The following is an 18901-nucleotide window of genomic DNA, read 5'->3' as shown; positions in this document are numbered from 1 at the left end:
TTCATGAAAGCTAAAATCCTCACCATCATTTTATAGTCAGTACTTTTCCTTACCCCAGAATTGAATTAGTTACTTAGTTCTCATTATGTCTCAGGTCCTATCTCTTGCCTTTGTTTTTGCCTTTGTTCAGAATCTCATCACCTCTTGCTTGAATGAATGCAAAACATTCTCACTGTTCTTCCTACCTCTTTTTTCTCTTTTCTCCGTCTATTTCTATACCAGTGTAGACCTAGAGACACTAAAAAGAACTGTGATTTTTTTTAAAAGATTGACTATTTCCTCTATCATATACTAAACAGGGGAGCAATAGAAAACAAGCTTGGAATAGAGATTTGGACCCTATTCTAGTGGGTCTGAATGAACATATGGGCATGGGCTTTCTTTGCTTTGATGATACTGACAGTTTGTGGAGTGTGTCATACAATCAGGTGGCCTTATCTGGCTCTGTTTAAAGCTGCGTTGTGTGTGGTCTGTTTAGTGCAGGAAGCTGGAGAGCAGTTAGAAGCCCCTGACCTAGTGCAAGGCAGGTGATCCATGCTGGAGCCAGGGCTTTGCGGAAGCAAGCCTGGAAATAGGGGGCAGTCATGGGTATTTTTGCAGGACAGAAGTGACTCAATTATACTCCAGTATTGTGGATCTTTGAACTAATTGGATTTGTAAAGGGAGAGAGTGCACCCTGTTAAGGATGTGACCCGGGAGGTCAGCATGAGTCCAGACTAGGAAGATAGCTTCATGAGCATGAGGAACTATATTGGGAAGGGGATAGGGTTTTGTGGTAAAGGTGATGTGTTCAGCATTTTGCTACTGCCATGAATTAAACAGTGTGCCCCCTCCAAAAGACCAATCTAAGTCACTACTCCCAATATCTTTGCAGATGTAATTAAGTTAAGGATCTCAGGATGAGTGAGTATATTCTGGTTTTCATGTAGATTTAGATTCAATGACCTTGTTCTTATAAGAGAAAGCAAAGAGAGGTATGGAAAAAGGGGAAGGGCATGTGAAAACAAAGCAGAGGCTGGAGTTGTATAGCTGCAAATCAAGAACTGTCAGACTTGCTAAGCTACTAGGAAGCAGGAGAGATACATGTACAGATTCTTCCTCAGTGTCTCCAGTAGGAACTCATTCTGCCCCATCTTGATTCTACACTTCTGGCCTGCAGAACTGTGAGGGAATAATTTCTGTTGATAGCAGCAACCGTTTTGGTAATTAGTTGTAGTAGCCTTAGGATAGATACTTCTTGAGCTATGTTCAGATTTTAAAATTGTTAACAAGAATTTACTGAGCAGTTCTAGTTGTCACTTTGTTATTTTGAATGATCCATTGAGAAGATAGACATTTAGTGGAAGATCTTAGTGCTGATGGTTTGGTGGGGGTGCGGGGTGGGGAAGGGGAAAGGAGTACTAGTGTGAAAAAATGTGGCAAGTAGAGAAGACTTGTTTTCCTGCAGGGAAAATGATTTCAGAAGCAAGAAGCAGTGGTTGAGCCTTTGCTGAGTCTCTATTTTGTGTTTGATGCTGTTCTGGGCACTGAAAGGAATACCAGATACCAAGATTCCGCCAGTAATTTAACCAAGCCAATATGTAGTCATAAAGAAGGAGTATAAGGAATATTAAACAGGATAAGAAAGTTGAGTTTTAAAAAATTAGCTAGGTACTTGAAATTTAAATAATTCCCCATCGCATTTGAGATTGTGGCAGAGTTGTGTCCCTTGACCCTTTAAAGTCAGCTACCCCTTGGCTTGAAGCATGGCACATGCTGGTCTAACAGCAGCCTGTAATTTGTAGGCTTAGAAACCATCCATTCCTTTCTTAGTTTCTTCCTAGGAAAAACCTCTGCAGCAGGCAGACTCAGCAGGGTAGACATACAATCACCCTCTGGTAATGGGAGCTGAATAAATTTAAGGACTGTCTTATCTAAATGGCTTGACAAGTTCTCCGTTCACCTGGCTAATTGCTTCAGTCTGATCACCCTTTTTTCTCCACTGCCAAGACGTGGCTGGTATGAGTGTCAGCAGTCATCTGTGGCGGAAATGAGCCCTGAACAAGAACTCTGCCCATCTCTGCAGCCTGGAGAGGTCCAAGGGGCCTTGTTTGCTAACCCCAGGAATGCCGGAGGCCTTTACTTCTAAAACAAATGGATCTCAGAATTGTTTCTGTATACTTCTGGGCAAAAGCTGGGCCTAGTGTAGGGGGGCTGTATGTCCAGAGGCTGATGAGGTCACATAAGCAAGCTGGCTCTGGGACATGAGGACAGGCTTTCTAACTGTCACTGATACTGTGGCTTTTTCTACAGCTCATTTTGTTATGGCTGCTCTGGATACAGTGTCCTCCCCTTGAGTCATGAGATAGGAAGTCAGCTCTAGTGCCCACCTATGCTGTATAACACAGATGATCAGCAGTCAGGGCAGAAATTAAGCTATGGTGTTCACTGCTCCTGTCTCAACAAAGGACATCCGCCAGCTCTCCTGTATGAACTCTTCCAGTGAAAGGAATGTAATTACTTGTGAGTCAGGGCTTAAGACAACTGGGACTCCTTTTGTTCCTGATAGTCTCTGCTCTAGATTTAATTGCTGTAAAGTTCAAGGTACTTTTTCCCCTAATACTTTTTTTTTCTTCCTTTTAGGAAAAGGGAGAAATTGAGGTTGGTTCAGGCATCCGAACCAACCAGGGTTATCTAGGCAAGAGAAACAAATGCAATTTCTGGAAGCAGCATCTGGAAGAGGCTGTTTGTAGGGCAACTCGGTGACAGCATTTGGCAAAGGCAGGAGCATACTCAAATGCCTGGATGGGATGGATGGCAGTGCTCTCCAGCTTTGGAGTCCCAGTCTTTGTGAGGAGTTTTTGAGTATCACTTTCTTTGGATTTAGGCATGACTATTTGGGGAGAAGGTTAACAGTGAAGTCCTTGAGTAGTATTTCTCTGGGAATCCTGGCAACCAGAGGAAATAATCCAAGGGAAGGCCTTAGTGAATGTTTTCTGAAGCTACCATCACAAAATACCTTAGATGCTATATCTTAAGCAACAATAGAAACTTTATTTTCTCACAGTTCTGAAGGCTAAAAGTTTGACAACGTGTGGGCAGGCTTAGGATATTCTCCAGTTCTCTTTATCTTTGGTTTGTAGATAGCTGAGTCGTCCTGAATCTTCATATGACCTAACATTTCTGTTAGTCTATGTCCTACTTGCTTCTTATGGTGTCTTATAACATCACTGGGCATACTGGATTAGTGGGCCCCAACCCAGTGTTCATACTGATTTAACAGCCTCTTTGAAGACCTTGTCTTCAGTATGTACTGAAAGCTAATATTTCAATATATTTTTGACACAAGGGGGATATAATTCAGCTCACAACAGAAGGGAATTAGCATTCAACCAAATTCAAGTTCAGCTTTATTAGCTACTGATAAACTCTAATTGTTTTGTCTTGGTTCTGTCTTTGAGAATGGATTCAGGACAGTAAGACTTTATGTTTGAGAGGGAAGGGCGGGGCTGAATATCTAGAAAATCTGAATGATTTGAAGGACTACTTGGACCCTTAAAATGATTGTAATCTTTAAGCTGTTCATACTTAACTTTTTACCTCATCCACCTCTAGAATGCGCATTATTGGTGCCCTGGGAAGTGAGGTAGAGAGCTGAGTACCATCTAGTTGTGAGAAGGATTCCTGATATGCTAATTTGAGCTACTTTGTACTAGCATTCTGTTGAGAAGCAGCTTCTACAATCCGTAGGATTTTTTGTTTGTTTGTTTTATGAGTAAAACAAACAAAAAATTCATCTACTGAGGGGCATCTGTGTTGGTTCCATATCTTAGCTATGGTAAATAGTGCTGCAATAAACATAGTTGTGCTGGTAGCTTTAGTGTGGTCTTGTTTGTAAACATTTGGGTAAATGCCCGAAAGTGGGATTGCTGGGTCATAGGGGAGCTCTATGTGGAGTCTTTTTTTTTTTTTTTTTTGGTCCGGTTGTGGGACCTGAACTCTGGGCCTGGGCGCTGTCCCTTAGCTCTTCAGGTCAAAGCTAGCGCTCTACCACTTGAGCCACAGCGCCACTTTCTTTTTGCTTATGGGGTGCTGAGGAATCAAACCCAGGGCCTCATGCATGCAAGGCAAGTGCTCTACAACTGAGCAACCTTCCCAGTCTTATGTGGAGTCTTTTGAGGAACCTCCATACTGCTTTCCAAAGTGTTTAAACAAGTTTACACTCCCACCAACAATGCAGTAGTGTTCCCTTCTGGCCACATCCCCTCCAGCATCTGTTGTTGTTAGAGTTCTTGATTATAGCCATTCTAACTGGGGTGAGATGGAATCTCAATATTGCTTTGATTAGAATTTCTTTTATGGCTGGAGAGGTTGAGCATTTCTTCATGTGTCTATTGGCCATTCTTATTTCCTCTTCAGAGAAGTTTTCGTTTTAAGTCTTTAGCCAACTTATTTATAGGGCAGTTGTTTCTTTGAGGACTTGTTGTTGGGGGATTTACTTTTTTTGAGTTCCAAGTATATTTTAGATATGAGACCCTTGTCTGTTGTATGGCTAGTGAAGATCTTCTCCCAATTCCTGGGCTTTCTATTGATCTTGCTAGCTATGTCCTTTGCCATGCAGAAGCTCTTCAATTTCATGCAATCCCATTTGTCCAACCTTTCTTCAATTTGTTGTGTTTCTGGGTCTCTATTAAGAAAATTTTGGCCTGTGCCAAGGAGACCTAGGGTTTCTCCTATTCCTTTCTGTAATGTTTTCAGGGTGTCTGCTTTGACTCCGGGGTCTTTGATCCATTTTGAGGTGATTCTGGTGCAGGGTGATATAGAAGGATCTAGAGTTAATTTTCTATAGGTGATTAATCAATTTTGCCAGCACCATTTACTGAAGAGGCTGTCTTTCTTCCATTCGATTTATTTTTAACTTACTTATCCAAGATTAGGTGGCTATAGATCTGTGGGTTCATTTCTGGGTTTTTGATTCTATTCCATTGGTCCTCAGGTCTGTCCTTGTGCCAGTACCAAGCTGTTTTGATTACTATGGCTTTGTAGTAGAGTTTGAAATTTGGTACTGATATTCCTCCAGCACTATTCTTTCTGTTAAGGATTGTTTTTTCTATTGGAGTCTTTTATTACTCCATATGAATTTTTGGATTGCTTCTTCTATCTCATTGAAGAATGATGTTGGAATATTGATAGGTATTGCATTGAATCAGAAAGAATGACATTGCCCATTTGTTAGGAAATGGAAAGACTTGGAAAAAATTATATTAAATGAAGTAAGCCAGGCCCAAAGAAACATAGGCCCCATGGTTTCCCTTTTTTGCAACAACTAGTATATGTCTAGGACAAGCAGAAAAGGCCAAAAGCTATGTACATATGACCATATAAGATGATGTTAAGTGAAATGAACCCCAAGATAGGGACAAGTGGTTTTTTTCTTTCTTGCTATTGTTTCTTCATATTTATAATATACCATGTGATTTTTTTTGTTGCTTTGTATGTTCCTCCCCCATGGTATAATCCATTTTCACCATATTTGATATCTGTGTCCTGCATCTTATATATACACTTCTCTAATTTGGGGAGGGGAAGGGAAAAAAGAAAATGCTTAAATAAGGGTACAAGTTGACCCATTTTAACAATGAGATGCACAAAACACTATGTTGAAAAATTAACTTTACAATTTAGGTAGAGTGTAGTTGTGGAGGTGGGAGGGAAGGGATGGTAGGGGAAAAACAGAGGAGGATGTAATAATGCTTGATAGGAAATTACTTATTACCTTGTTCTGTACTTCTGTTCTTGTACTGTAACCCTTCTGTACAGTATTTTTACAATAAAAAAGTATATGCAAAAAAGAAATACTGGATGCTAACCTATATAACAAAAAGGATAATCTCAACATTTAGTCTTTATTCAAAAAGAAAACCAACAATAACAAAACTCTTGCTCTAAAAGTCAGTCTTTACAAACTTGCAGGAGGAACTCAGAGCTTAATGTTCTATAACTTTCTAAAACAGCTTTTGTTGTTAAAATACCGTGTTTCCAGCTAACTGTACCCAAAAGCAGTGAATGAACTTCAGCTCAGCCAAATGCTAACACTCTGAGATGACAGCAGATCCTCCCATCTGAGGAATTTTTACTGCACACAGTGGTCTGAATCCTTTATGGCTCTTGATTTTGCTTGCTATTCCCTTGCTACTGAGCAGAATGGGCTTTCTGTTGTGGTTGTTGTTCCTGTGGGCAGCTTAGGATGACTCCCACTAGGCCACTTTTGTGAATTCAGGTAGACAGTGGTGTTCCCCCTCACACCATCTGTTCTTCACTTCAAAAATGAAAACCTTTGTGGAGTGGAGCTTCCCTCTTCCCTTTCAGTTATTCAGTTTTCTGGTTGGGGATTGCCGTTCCTGTGAGTACACACATTTCTGCACAGAAGGCAGGTTACAATGAAAGCTTTTGGATAGGCAGCATTGAAAGAAAGACGTGCCTTTCAGTTTGATTTTGTGAGGGTGTTTTATCCGCAGGGTAGAAACCAGCACTTCATGGTACTGCAGTTTCTGAGTTCTGGATATCAGCTGTTTTGATAGAAACTCATTATCCCTGGGTTGGGGGTCAAGAATGACACATTTGGACAGCTCTGGGCAGTGATATTGAATGTTACAGGGTATGTTGGCCACATAGTGGGGGATATCTAATCTCATTCCTGCCTTAAATATAAAGAACATTAATTAAGATTGTGGGGAGGGATTCACCAAACCCTTAGGGAAGAAACTGTTTAATGGTTTTTATTTTCTTGCCACTGCTGTGGATTCTGAAAGCAGGATTCGTATAATTAATTGGTTCCTTGTGGAGTAGCTCTTCTGCTTCTTCTGTAGTCACTGTTGTTAGGATGAAGTTAATATTTAAAAAAATTAAGACTCTTCACATTTTAAATGCTCAGTAATTATATGGTCAATTAACTGTATGAAGTAGATTCTGGGATAAACAACAGTGGTGTTTACTTGATGAAATATTATTCAGTCATAAAAAGGACTGACATTCTGACATATGCTACAGTAACAGATGAGCCTTCACAACACTATACAAAGTAAAATAAGCTAGACAGAAATATAACAGGTATCATAGTAACCAAGGTAGGCAAATTCATAGAGACAGAAGGTAAGAGAGAGGCCATCAAAGCTAAAGGGAGGGGAGGTGGGGAGTTAGTGGGGTTTTTGATTATTGGTTTGTTTTGTGTGTGTGTGTGCGCGCGCGCATGTGCGCACATGCACGCAGGCGTGCATGTGTGCCAGTCCTGGGGCTTGAACTCAGGGTTTGGGTGCTGTTTCTGAGTTTTCTTGCTCAAGGCTAGCAGTGGGTTAGTGTTTAATGGGTATGAGCTCCCAACTGAGGTAATGAGTAAGTTCTGGAAACGGATAATGGCAATGGTTACACAAAACTATGAATCTACTCAGTGCCACTGGATTGAATTCTTTAAAGTGGTTAGAATAGTAAACTTCATGTCTTGTTTGGGGGGGGCAGTTAAGGGGAGAGGAAAAGTAGGTGATACAGTAATAATATTCAATGTACGTACATCAAAATGGAAGTAGGAAACGTGAAAGGATGGGTGAGGTTGGGATTGATTGAGGGGTGGGGAACGTGATGGAAGGATGACATTGATCAAGATGCATTACACACACAAATTTACATTGAATGCAATCACTTTATACAAGTATTTGAAGATAACTAAGAATTTAAATAAAAACCAAGCAGTAAACTTTTTGCATAATAAAAAAAAGTCTTCAAAAGGTTGGCCCTCATACAGGTATGGCACATAGGACTTATACAAGTGAAAAAACAAAAAATAAACTTTTATCCTTTAGATTTATATTTCTTGAGCTTATTAATCTGTCTGTGGTGAGATTTCTATGGCTCTGCCCTAATTGGCAATGGTGTAAAACCATTGCTAAATGGCTTTAAACAGGTTCCTACCAGGAGGACAACAGTCTCACATGGTAGTCAAATTCCCACCCAACTTTTTGTTAAGAGAAATGATGGGGCATGGAGTTTATTGATTGCTCCAGAACGGATCATTTTAGCTCCTGGATCAAGCCAGGAGGTCAGATTATTATTTACTTCTTTTATTTTTTTAAACTAATTACTTTTGTGAACCACATTAACATCATATTTCATATGAAAAATATAGTAAGTTATTTTCTACTGTATCTGCTCAGAGGTCCTGTCAATTAAAAATATTCACTTCTCTAATTTGTTGAGGGGAAGGGAAAATAGAAAATGCTTAAATAAGGATACAGGTTGACCCACTGTAACAATCAGATATACAAAACACTGTTGAAAACAAACTTTACAACTTCAATGGGGGGTAGGGGTAGTTGTGGAGGTGGTAGGGAAGGGATGGTAGGGTGAAAACAAAGGAGGAGGCAACAATGATCAATAGGAAATGTACTCATTATCTTGCTCATGTAACTGTAACCCTTCTGTACAGCATTTTTACAATAAAAAAGTACAAAAAAGAATTGATGTACATTATTGCATAGCCTAGCATTTCTGAAAGTTTCAGAGCAGGCTTGTAGTCAGGAAAGCTGCGAAAGAGCTATTACTGACATGGTGATTTCAGTGTTACTGTAGGGGCAGAATTCCTTCTTGGAGGACTTCAGACTTCCCTGTCAGAGCCTCAGTTGTTTGAATGAAGCCCACTTATATTATGAAGGGTGATTTACTTGACTGAAAATCTTCTGATAGCACATCTTAGAAAAATACCTTCCCAGAAACATCTGTACTGGTATTTAACCAAACATTGGGAGCACTATAGCCTAGTGAAGCTGACACATAAACTGTCACAAATAGGGGTATATCTCATAGAATTTTATTAATGTTGGGTATAATTCTTGTTTTATATTTACTTCAGTGCAAGTAGGGAAAGATTCCAGTTCCCTCCACCTCCTCATCTAGATTTGAGTCTCATGTTGTCATTATTTCATCAGCTGGTAGGGCTTTCCTCCAAACCAAGATTATAATGCCATAGAGTCTTCTTTGTGGATATGGTGAATGTGTGAATGCTACAGCTTGCCAAATACCCCAATGGAAGTCAGTGTAATGGAGAGTTCTGCCAGCCCTTTGTTAAACAACCATTTTTGTGGAGGGATGTGATGAGGTGAATGATTTCACCATTTATTCTCACTTCTAATTAGACAGAGCCCAGGTGTGTTAGTAAAATGTTAGCTCAGTCTCTGTTACACAAATGGTTCTACCTTGATCTGATTCCATGGGATTTCATGCATTTGATATTGTTCAGTGGATTGTTTTTGCAGCTCTATTCTCTAAAGTCTTCAGATATCTGGAGACCTGCTTGTTTTGGTTAGAAAGTATTCCAATTGTTTATCAACTCTGATCTTTGTTTTCCCCTTGCTTTGAAAGCCTGGCTACTCTAGATGCAAACTTCATTGTTCAGAGTGGACCTGGATAGCCACACTAGCTTTCTTAAAGTTAAGAATCTCAGCTATTGTAAATAACTTCCAAATTTCCAGTAGGGAGCTCTGTATTAGGCTGTAGGAGATCCATGTAGACTTTTAAATTCCTTGAGACTCTATTTTGCTCATCTCCTTGGCAGTTTGCCAAGGCAGTTTTCTATCCTACTGTACCCCCTGCTGTACACCATGGTCCTGCAGTTTGGAAGCCTGGTTTGAACTTGTTACAAGTCTAGAGAATGGGATCAAAGACTTCTGTGCTTACCAAAGAAGACATCTTATTTTATCACTTTAAAGAGATCCCATCCAGAGTATGCTTCCCAGTGCTGGCTTCATGGTTTATGGGCTGAGAGGTGATGCTCAAAAGTATTTTAACTAAGTAAAATATATTCTTTACTGCACTTAGTTCATATGGACTAATTACCGAGCATCTATAATTATCGAACATTTAAATACTAAATTTTGAAAATACTTACTGATCTGAAATAGGAAGAGGGTGTTGCTTTGACAAAAAAAGAGACAATAATGTAGATGTGGGCACATATAAGGTTCTGTGTTTCAGTGATGATGACTTTTTATTTCGTTTTCCCTTTTCACTTTAGGGGTGGTGAACAGGTTAGATTGTTAGGTAATTTGTGTTTTCTAAGTTGAAAAAATCAAAAGCAGAGGCCTTGTTAGCTGAAGTCAGGCTGCAAATGTCAAGCAATGTCAAGGAACGTCTGCCGCCTCAGGGACTGAACCATCTGCTGTATAACCTTTTCCCAGGCTGTTCCCATAATGTACTTCCAGCCCAGCGGCCTCTGCCGCGCAAAAAGACCTCCCACCTTGCATGTGAACAGTGGCAAGGATGGAGCAAGTACCCAGAGGAAATGGTTTGAGAATGTGAGCCAATTGAGCCAGGGCCATATTTGCATTCTTTTTTTTTTCTTGTCAAAAGAGCAGATTGAATTATTAGTGCTGGTATTTGTTAATGATAATTATATGTTTTAAGTACAAAGCAGAATTCTGTAAAATATCTACTAGTCTGCCTTGTTCTTTGCCTTTGTAAATAGATGACATTGTACTACCCTAATTAGGCCCCAAAAAACAAGTAGGAATCTGTATATCATCATCACTCTTCTCCTCAAGGGATACTGGGAGGTGTATGAGCTATGGAAGAATCTGCCATTAATAATTGCAAAGAATGTGAAGCTCATGGGGATGGCAGTCTAGCCTTGAAATATACAGAGAGCAGGGTCATTTTCCAAGGCAAGAAAAATTAATTCCTTGTAAGTCATAGTATTAACCACAGTGTTGGGAATGTAACCATCATCGCATTGATAGTGATAACCATGATGATGAACAGTACCTAATGATTATTAGCCATCACCATCACCAACATCACTACCGCTAACCTTTCTTAGCTTAAAATTTCTGCCAAGTATCACTAAGATTTATGTACATCCTGGGAAGAAGATTCTAATAATATGTACTTTTTATAGTTGAGGAAATTGACAGTTAAAGAGATTAGGTAAGTTCCCAAAGTTAGACCACTAAGCCAAAATATAGCAGGACTAACCAGGCACTGGTGGCTCACCATTATAATCCTAGCTACTCAGAATGTTAAGATCCCAGTTGGAAGCTGGCCTGGGCAGATAAATCCAAGAAACTCTTATCTCCAGTTAACCAGCAAAGGTGAGAAGTAGAGATGTTACTCAAGTGGGGAAAAAAAAACCAGTCTTGAGTGAAAAAGCTAACGAAGAACATAAGGCCCTAAGTTCAAGCCCTAGTATACCAGAAAAACAAAACAAAACAAAACTAGTGTCAGAACTAGGGAACAACCCAGCAAACAGCACAGAACAGGATCCAGCTCACATGCAAATATGTAAGTCTGGAACTTGCTGATTTCCACACTTACATCTGGCCAAAACTTACCATTGACATTTTATCTCTGCAAGAGCCAAAAATTTGCCAAACAAAAACCCAAAACATGAGAAGTTCTTTGCTTATTTTGACCAGTACAAAACTGACAGTGTTGGGGCTCCCTGAATTCTTGACACATATCACCTGGACTACAGAATCACCTAGTTCATTCTTTTTTTCTGTGTGTGCAGGTCCTGGGGTTTGAACTCAAAGCCTGGCACTGTCCTTGGTTCTTTTTATCAAGACTAGTGCTCTACTACTTGAACTCCACTTTTTGGCTTTTTGCTGGTGAGAGATAAGAGCCACACAGCCTGCCCAGGTTGGTTTTGAACTGCTATCTTCAAATCTTAGCCTTCTGAGCTACGAGGATTATAAGCATAAGCCATTTGTACCTGGCACTGACTTGTTCATTCTTGCATGTCCCCTTGATTCTCACTTGATGCTTCTGACCTTGGTTTTCTCATGCCATGAATATGTCTACACCCTTCATCATGGACTTAAGATCTATGGAATATTTAAGATCTATGGAACAAAATACTTGCAGAGAAGCCCAGTCAGTCATGGTATTTCTGGCCTTGTATCATAGACTAAAAGAAATAAAATCCTTCATTTCTACCACATCCCTTTCAAAGAGCTACCTTGGTATAAAAGATTTGCATCTGTCTCTCCAGATGTGATCATTAACTGGCCGTAGCTTTTCCCAAGTCAGTGTGCTGACTTCAGTGCCCTCATTGGCCAGGTGTGTGGGATGAGAATTTGGAAGCTCTGTGCAGTGACTGGTAAAGCTGCTGGCAAACAGACAAGTGACCTGGTTTCACATGTGTGTATTTGTGTTCAAAGCATTATTGATAATAAAGCCTCATTTGTTCAAGGCTATCTACCAGTTACCTATTGCATAATAAACCACTCCCCTCCATTTGTGGTTTAAAACAACTGTTTCATTTGTTGGTGATTCTGTGGGTCGGCAAGTTTGGTTGGGTTCAACTGTGTGGTCCTGCAGCTAGTCTCACATGAAGTTCCTTATTACTCTTCCCTTAGCTGGTACCTAGGAGCTGGCTGGGAAGATAAATTTCTATCCCATGGCTTCATCCTCCAGGAGGCTAGCTTAGGTTCCTTTCCATGACAAAACCAGCAAGTGAACAAGAGCAGAAAGTGCCATCTTAAAGCTGAACTCAAATCACCCAACCTATTCGACCTCATTTGTTGGTCAGAGATTCACAGGGCTAGCCCAGATGTAAGCGAGGAAAGCTGGAATTGGACTCTACCTCTTAATGGGACTAGTTACAAAGAATTGACAGCTATTTAAAATTCATCACAGACTCTTCATTTTCATATTTCAAAGGCAATTTGAAATTATTTCTGAAGTATTTGATTTTATCTTTAAATAATCCTGGAGTGAGGGTGGTCTTAGCCAGTGAGAAGATAACCCTGGAACCAAGGTCTTCAGGAACACACCCAAGAATATAATGAAAACAGCAGAAGCCAGTAGCAAACATCACTCTTATTATTAAGCCAACTACTGTTTCAATCCATACTCATTTAGTCATACAAAATCTTATGCATAGCTAGTATTTTTATCCCTACTCTATAATTGGGTAATTCCAAAAAGTGTGATTTAAGCCCAAAATACATGTGGTTGAGTACATTGCTAAAGCTCCAAAATATACTTAAGGAAAGAGTTAACCATATGCCTGATCAAAACATACCTATAGTTTAGGGTAAAAAAGTAGCTAGGCCTTACGGCTAGCATGTCATGTATGGAAGACTGTGGGGAAGCAAGTCTGTGGGGGAACCAAGTAACTTCTCTTGGTCATAAAGTAAGGCAGAACTAGGATTCTCCCAAAAGAGGCCAGGCCCCAAAGTCTGAATATTAACCCAAAGTACCTCTGAAATTATTAGAAATTTATTTTTTCTGACTTCTTGCTCAACTCTCTTAAGGATGATGATAGTTTGTAGAGACAATAGGATTGGGTCTTTGGGTCAATAGGATTAGACCTTTCTGTGCACATCATATGTCAGTCTGGTCATATTGTACAAGACCCTGCCTGGAGTTACACTCATCCATGAAACAGAAAGTGAATCTTGGGCCTGACAGTGTCTCCTGGCAAATGCATTCTCTAAAAGAATGAGAATATTTAATGGGGCTCATAGCTTTTAAGGGAGCCTCTTGTTTTTGGCTACTGTTAATCAAAAAGACTTGGCCCCACCTTAGGACCAATGGAATAGAATTGAAAACCCAGAAATGGACCCACAGACCTATATACACCTAATCTTGGATAAGGGATCTAAAAAAATAGAATGGAAGAAAGACAGCCTCTTCAGTAAATGGTGCTGGCAAAACTGGTTAATCACCTGTGGAAAACTAACACTAGATCTTTCTATATCACCTGCACCAGAATCAACTCCAAATGGATCAAAGACCTTGGAGTCAAAGCAGACACCCTGAAAACATTACAGAAAGAAATAGGAGAAATGTTAGGTCTCCTTGGCACAGGCCGAAATTTTCTTAATAGAGACCCAGAAACACAACAAATCAAAGAAAGGTTGGACAAATGGGATTGCATGAAGCTGCAGAGCTTCTGCATGGCAAAGGACATAGCTAGCAAGATCAATAGAAAGCCCATGGATTGGGAGAAGATCTTCACTAGCCATATAACGAACAAGGGTATCATATCTAAAATATACCTGGACAAAGGAGGAGGCTACAATGCTTGATAAGAAATGTACTCATTATCTTGCCCATGTAGTTGTAACCCCTCTGTACAGTATTTTCACAATAAAAAAATAAAATATACCTGGAACTCAAAAAAGTAAATCCCCCAACAACAAATCCTCAAAGAAACAACTGCCTGATAAGTAAGTTGGCTAAAGACTTAAAAAGAAAACTTCTCTGAAGAGGAAATAAGAATGGCCAATAGACACATGAAGAAATGCCCAACTCTGTAGCCGTAAAAGAAATGCAAATCAAAACAACATTGAGGTTCCACCTCACCCCAGTTAGAATGGCTATAATCAAGAACTCTAATAACAACAGATGCTGGAGGGTATGTGGACAGAAGGGAACCCTACTGCATTGTTGGTGGGAATGTAAAGTTGTTCAACCACTTTGGAAAGCAGTATGGAGGTTCCTCAAAAAACTCCACGTAGATCTCCTCTATGACCCAGCAATCACACTTTTGGGCATTTACCCAACTGATCACAAACAAGACCATACTAAGGCTACCAGCACAACTATGTTTATTGCAGCATTATTTACCATAGCTAAGATATGGAACCAACACAGATGCCCCTCAGTAGATGAATGGATCAAGAAAATGTGGTATATATATACACACAATGGAATTCTATGCCTCCATCAGAAAGAATGACATTGCCCTATTTGTTAGGAAATGGAAAGACTTGGAGAAAAATATATTAAGTGAAGTAAACCAGGCCCAAAGAAACATAGGTCCCATGGTTTCCCTTGTTTGCAATAACTAGTATATGTCTGGGACAAGCAGAAAAGCTCAGATAAGTGAAACAAACCCCAAGATAGGGACACAAGTGTTTTTTTCTTTCTTGCTATTGTTTCTAACGTATTTATAATGTACCGGGTGATTTTTGTTTCTTTGTATGTTCCTCCCCCTTGGTATGGTATAACCCCTATTTTCACTGTATTTGATATTGGTAAAATTTGGGGAGGGGAAGGGAAAAAACAAAATGTTTAATTAGGGATACAGTGTGACCCATTCTAACAATGAGATGTACAAGACGCTATGTTGAAAAACCAACTTTACAATTTAGGCGGGGGGTTGGGGGGGAGAGGTGTAGGGGGTGTAGTTGAGGAGGTGGGAGGGAAGGGATGGTAGGGGAAAAACAAGGAAGGAGGCAACAATGCTTGATAAGAAATGTACTCATTACCTTGCTCATGTAACTGTAACCCCTCTGTACAGTATTTTCACAATAAAGAACTTATTTTTTAAAAAAAGAAAGATTTGGCCCCAAGGGAAAGAATGTTGTGTTTACTTAGCTTTTTGTTTTAGGGCTATCCAACAGAAACAGTGACTAGAAAGCTGTTTTTATAAAGTACTTGTGGAACTAAATTTAGCCTGATCTCCAGGTAGTATAGGTGTATTATCTGAGGACAACTGACAAATCTCACTGACTTTTCTGAGGTCATTCTTGTAGCTATGGATGAAGTGGGCAAAATACCCATACCTTAGCGATGAACCCTTGGTTTCCTCCTCAGTCTGAGGATGAAATACATTTAGCTTCTAGGAGTAGATCTGTGACTCTGAATGGCCATTTCTCACTCCATAGTTAGCACTAGAGTAGAGCAGAGACCTTCAGTCTCAGGCTCAAGTGAAGTTATCAACCCACCTCAAATTCCACTGAGGTCTCTAGATTACTCAACTGATGGTGTTATCCTCCTATGTTGACTCAAGTTAGCATCCATGACTGTTGCTGGGGAGTATTGCTACAACTTCTGCATACATGAAAACCTGTGTTACCCCCAGACCTTTTCAAGTTAGAAGAGACAAGAGAAGCTGGGGCCAAGACTAGGGAGACCTATTCTACAGGGCACCCTGTCCCTTCTATCATCTTCACCCTACCTCACAGGAACTGTTCTGCAGGACAGATTTCTTGATTGTCAAGCACAAAATCCTGGAGACATTTTCCTCCTACTAGTGGGAACTCCTGTTACTCTCATAATCCATTCTTTCAGCTAGTGTACAATCATCTACTGCATTAAGTGCTTCTTCCTTCTTCCTTCTTTTTTTTTCAAACCAAGTAGAACAGTATATTCCCTGGTGTAGAAAAGCAGGCTTCTAGAGCAGAGATTAGGCTGTTTCTCTTTCAAACAGTTCTTTACGGTCAGCTGTTGGAGCTGAACAACTCAGCTTGCCGCTAGGACAGACCACAGGCAGGAAGCTGCCTCTGTTTCAGAGCCTTTGTGGCTGTGCTTTCCCTGCCATGAACTTAATTGCTTCCTGTGATGTATCTGGCAAGCAGATCAGTACTCTTAGCTTACCTGGGTTGATGAGCCTTGTCTCCCAAAGCCTGAGCTTCACGTTTCACCAGGAGCATGGTTGATTCAAGAGTTGTGGTTGGTTTTGCTCATGTTAGCTCCTCTGGAGGAGAGGTTCCTGTTTAGTAAGATGAATGACATCATCATGCATTGGACATGGAGCTGTGGAGACAGATGTGAGTGTGCCCAGATGTATGAGTTACATGGAGGGATGCAGGTGAGACACAGCTGGGCCTTCCCAGACAGTGGGAGAGTAGGCAGGATTTAGTGGGCTTAAAAAATTGTGGTTCACTGTAGTATCCTCGAATGCATGAAAAAAAATCCTCCATGCATGAAAACCTAATCATAAACCTAACCTAATCCTCATTGAGAATGGTTCCAGTATGACATTTCCTTGACTTCTCTGGGTTTAACTTCTCTCCAGATTATTGTATTAATTGCCCCCTTTCTTGTTGGTTTTATTACCAATGCAGAAAAACAATACTTAAGAGTTTGTGGAGATCCCTCCTTTTCTTATTCTTACAGGGAAGATGATTGCTCAATAATAAACAGAAGGGAGTTAAAACAAAAACTAGTGCTTTGCTCAAGGCTGGCTCTTGGCAGGAAAGACAGGGAGAGGACTTTAAGTGGTTAGAATGCACATTTGCACATTTGTACATCATCCACCCATTAGATTCTGATTCACAGTCACAGCCATTGTCCTGACTTACCCATCATCCTCGGTGACTCTTTCTATAAAATTTGCTATCAACAATCCAACTAAAGCACAGTATTCCAAGTTTAACCTTGTCCTTGACAGGAAGCCTTTCTAAAATAGGAATGTAACCTTCCTCTGTGTCTAAACATGACAAGCCTATGCACATTTTGCCTGTTTTCACCACAACTGCAACTCCATATTTAACCTATGAACACTGAATTCTAATTATTAACTCTTCTCCCTCCCCCACCCATTTGCTAAATGTGCTTTGCTAAGATAAAGAAGATACAGTTACTGGCTACTCTGGGATTGCAGATCTATGTGATTACCTAGCGTGGTGCCACCAGATGAAAAAGAGTGAGTGATGATCAGGCAACCTATAGCTGACATGCTGACCCTAGGGCCTAGCTTTTTACCCTAAACTATAGGTATGTCTTGATCAGGCATGTGGTTAACTCTTTCCTTAAGTGTATTTTGGAGCTTTAGCAATGTTCTCAAACAGATGTAGTTTGGGCTCAAATCACACATTTTGGTATTATCCAACACAACCTATTATGAGGTAATAATGTAGCACTTACTTGCCAGCTATTAAGTCTATCTATTATTTTTTATATTTTAAGAACTTTTGTCCACAAGTAAGCAGTAGTTTAATGCCTCTCTCCCAGAGGATACTTTGTAATTCTAAGAAATAATTTCTAATAAATTAGAATAATGCCATAGAGGAAGTAATGGGGAACACGGTGCCTCAGGAAGTGAAAACCCCTAATGCATTCATTGACCTGCTCTTGAGGTAGGTTCTGACTTGGAAAGGGATGTAGTTCCCACTTGTAAAATTATCAAATTAGACTACTGCTGGATGTTGGTGACTCAGCCGGTAATCCTGGTTACTCAGCAGGCTAAGACATGGAGGATCATGGTTCAAAGCCAGCCCAGGGAGAAAAATCCATGAGACTGTATGGCCAGTTAATGAGCAAAAGGCTGATTGAAGTAAATATGGCTCAAGAGGTCAAGTACCAGTCATGAGCAAGCAAATAGAGAGAGCAATTAGGCCCTGTGTTCAAGTTTTAGTATCAGTACACACACACACACACACACACACACACACACACACACACACACACACACACACACACACACACACACACACACACACACACCACTACCATCACCATCATCACCACTACTACCACTGCCACCACCACCAAAACAAAGCAAAAAAAACCACCAACAGCATCAGAACTAGACTACCAGATTGGAGTCTTTCATTTTCCCATCAACATGTTTGTTTTCCCTGTTTTAATAAGATATAATTTTAGTTTTATACAAAGGATTCATAAAATGACCAAGACACTGACCAAGTAGAGAACCAGTGTGTGTTCCTACAGAGTTTCTGTCCACTGAAGCTACACATGTCTTCTCTGTCATTTCTCAACTATCTCCAGTCCATCTGTTATTGCCAGGGGCACAAGGGATAGTTCTGTGATAGCTTTCTTTGAACTGTGAGCTGAAATGCAGACTTTAAGTATAAGGTTTTAAGATGTTAGGGAAGAAAGTGACATTGATTTATTTGTGCTGTTCTTGGCTGGCCAGAGAAACCTGTCCTGTCAGGTAAGGAACAACTGCTCTTATCCTAACTAATGACTTCAAGAGAATATTACTCATCCCATCATTACCGGTCCCTATGAGTCATTCAGGCCTCATATCCTGGTTTCCACTGGAGAAGAATCTTCAATGGAATGGACAATGGAAGTTTAGGGCCAAAATTCCTGTTTACTAATATGAAATATACAAATGGGTCTCACACATGGAGCCATGTCTCTATAGGTCCAGATCTTTAGTAGCCGATGTCTACTT

The 18901-nt window shown here is 40.2% G+C and overlaps 1 protein-coding gene across 5 annotated transcripts in view; it reads left to right on the top strand.

Annotated features, from left to right (window-relative positions):
- The window catches only part of Lypd6b (LY6/PLAUR domain containing 6B), a 174955-nt gene that overhangs the window by 111353 nt on the left and 44701 nt on the right, over positions 1 to 18901 (top strand). The window contains exon 1 of one of the 5 annotated variants that reach the window (XM_070036654.1): positions 11534 to 11661. The exons of the other annotated variants lie outside the window; for them this stretch is intronic. The gene's annotated coding sequence lies outside the window, so the exon portion shown is untranslated. Of the gene's footprint in view, positions 1 to 11533; positions 11662 to 18901 lie in introns of those variants that run through there. 5 annotated transcript variants of the gene reach the window in all.

Source organism: Dipodomys merriami, unplaced genomic scaffold, assembly GCF_024711535.1.
Source record: "Dipodomys merriami isolate MVZ:Mamm:240054 unplaced genomic scaffold, mDipMer1.0.p SCAF_1, whole genome shotgun sequence".
Lineage (NCBI taxonomy): Eukaryota > Metazoa > Chordata > Mammalia > Rodentia > Heteromyidae > Dipodomys > Dipodomys merriami.
The sequence above is the reverse complement of the archived record's forward strand: the minus strand, read 5'-3'. Positions and strand labels throughout refer to the sequence as shown.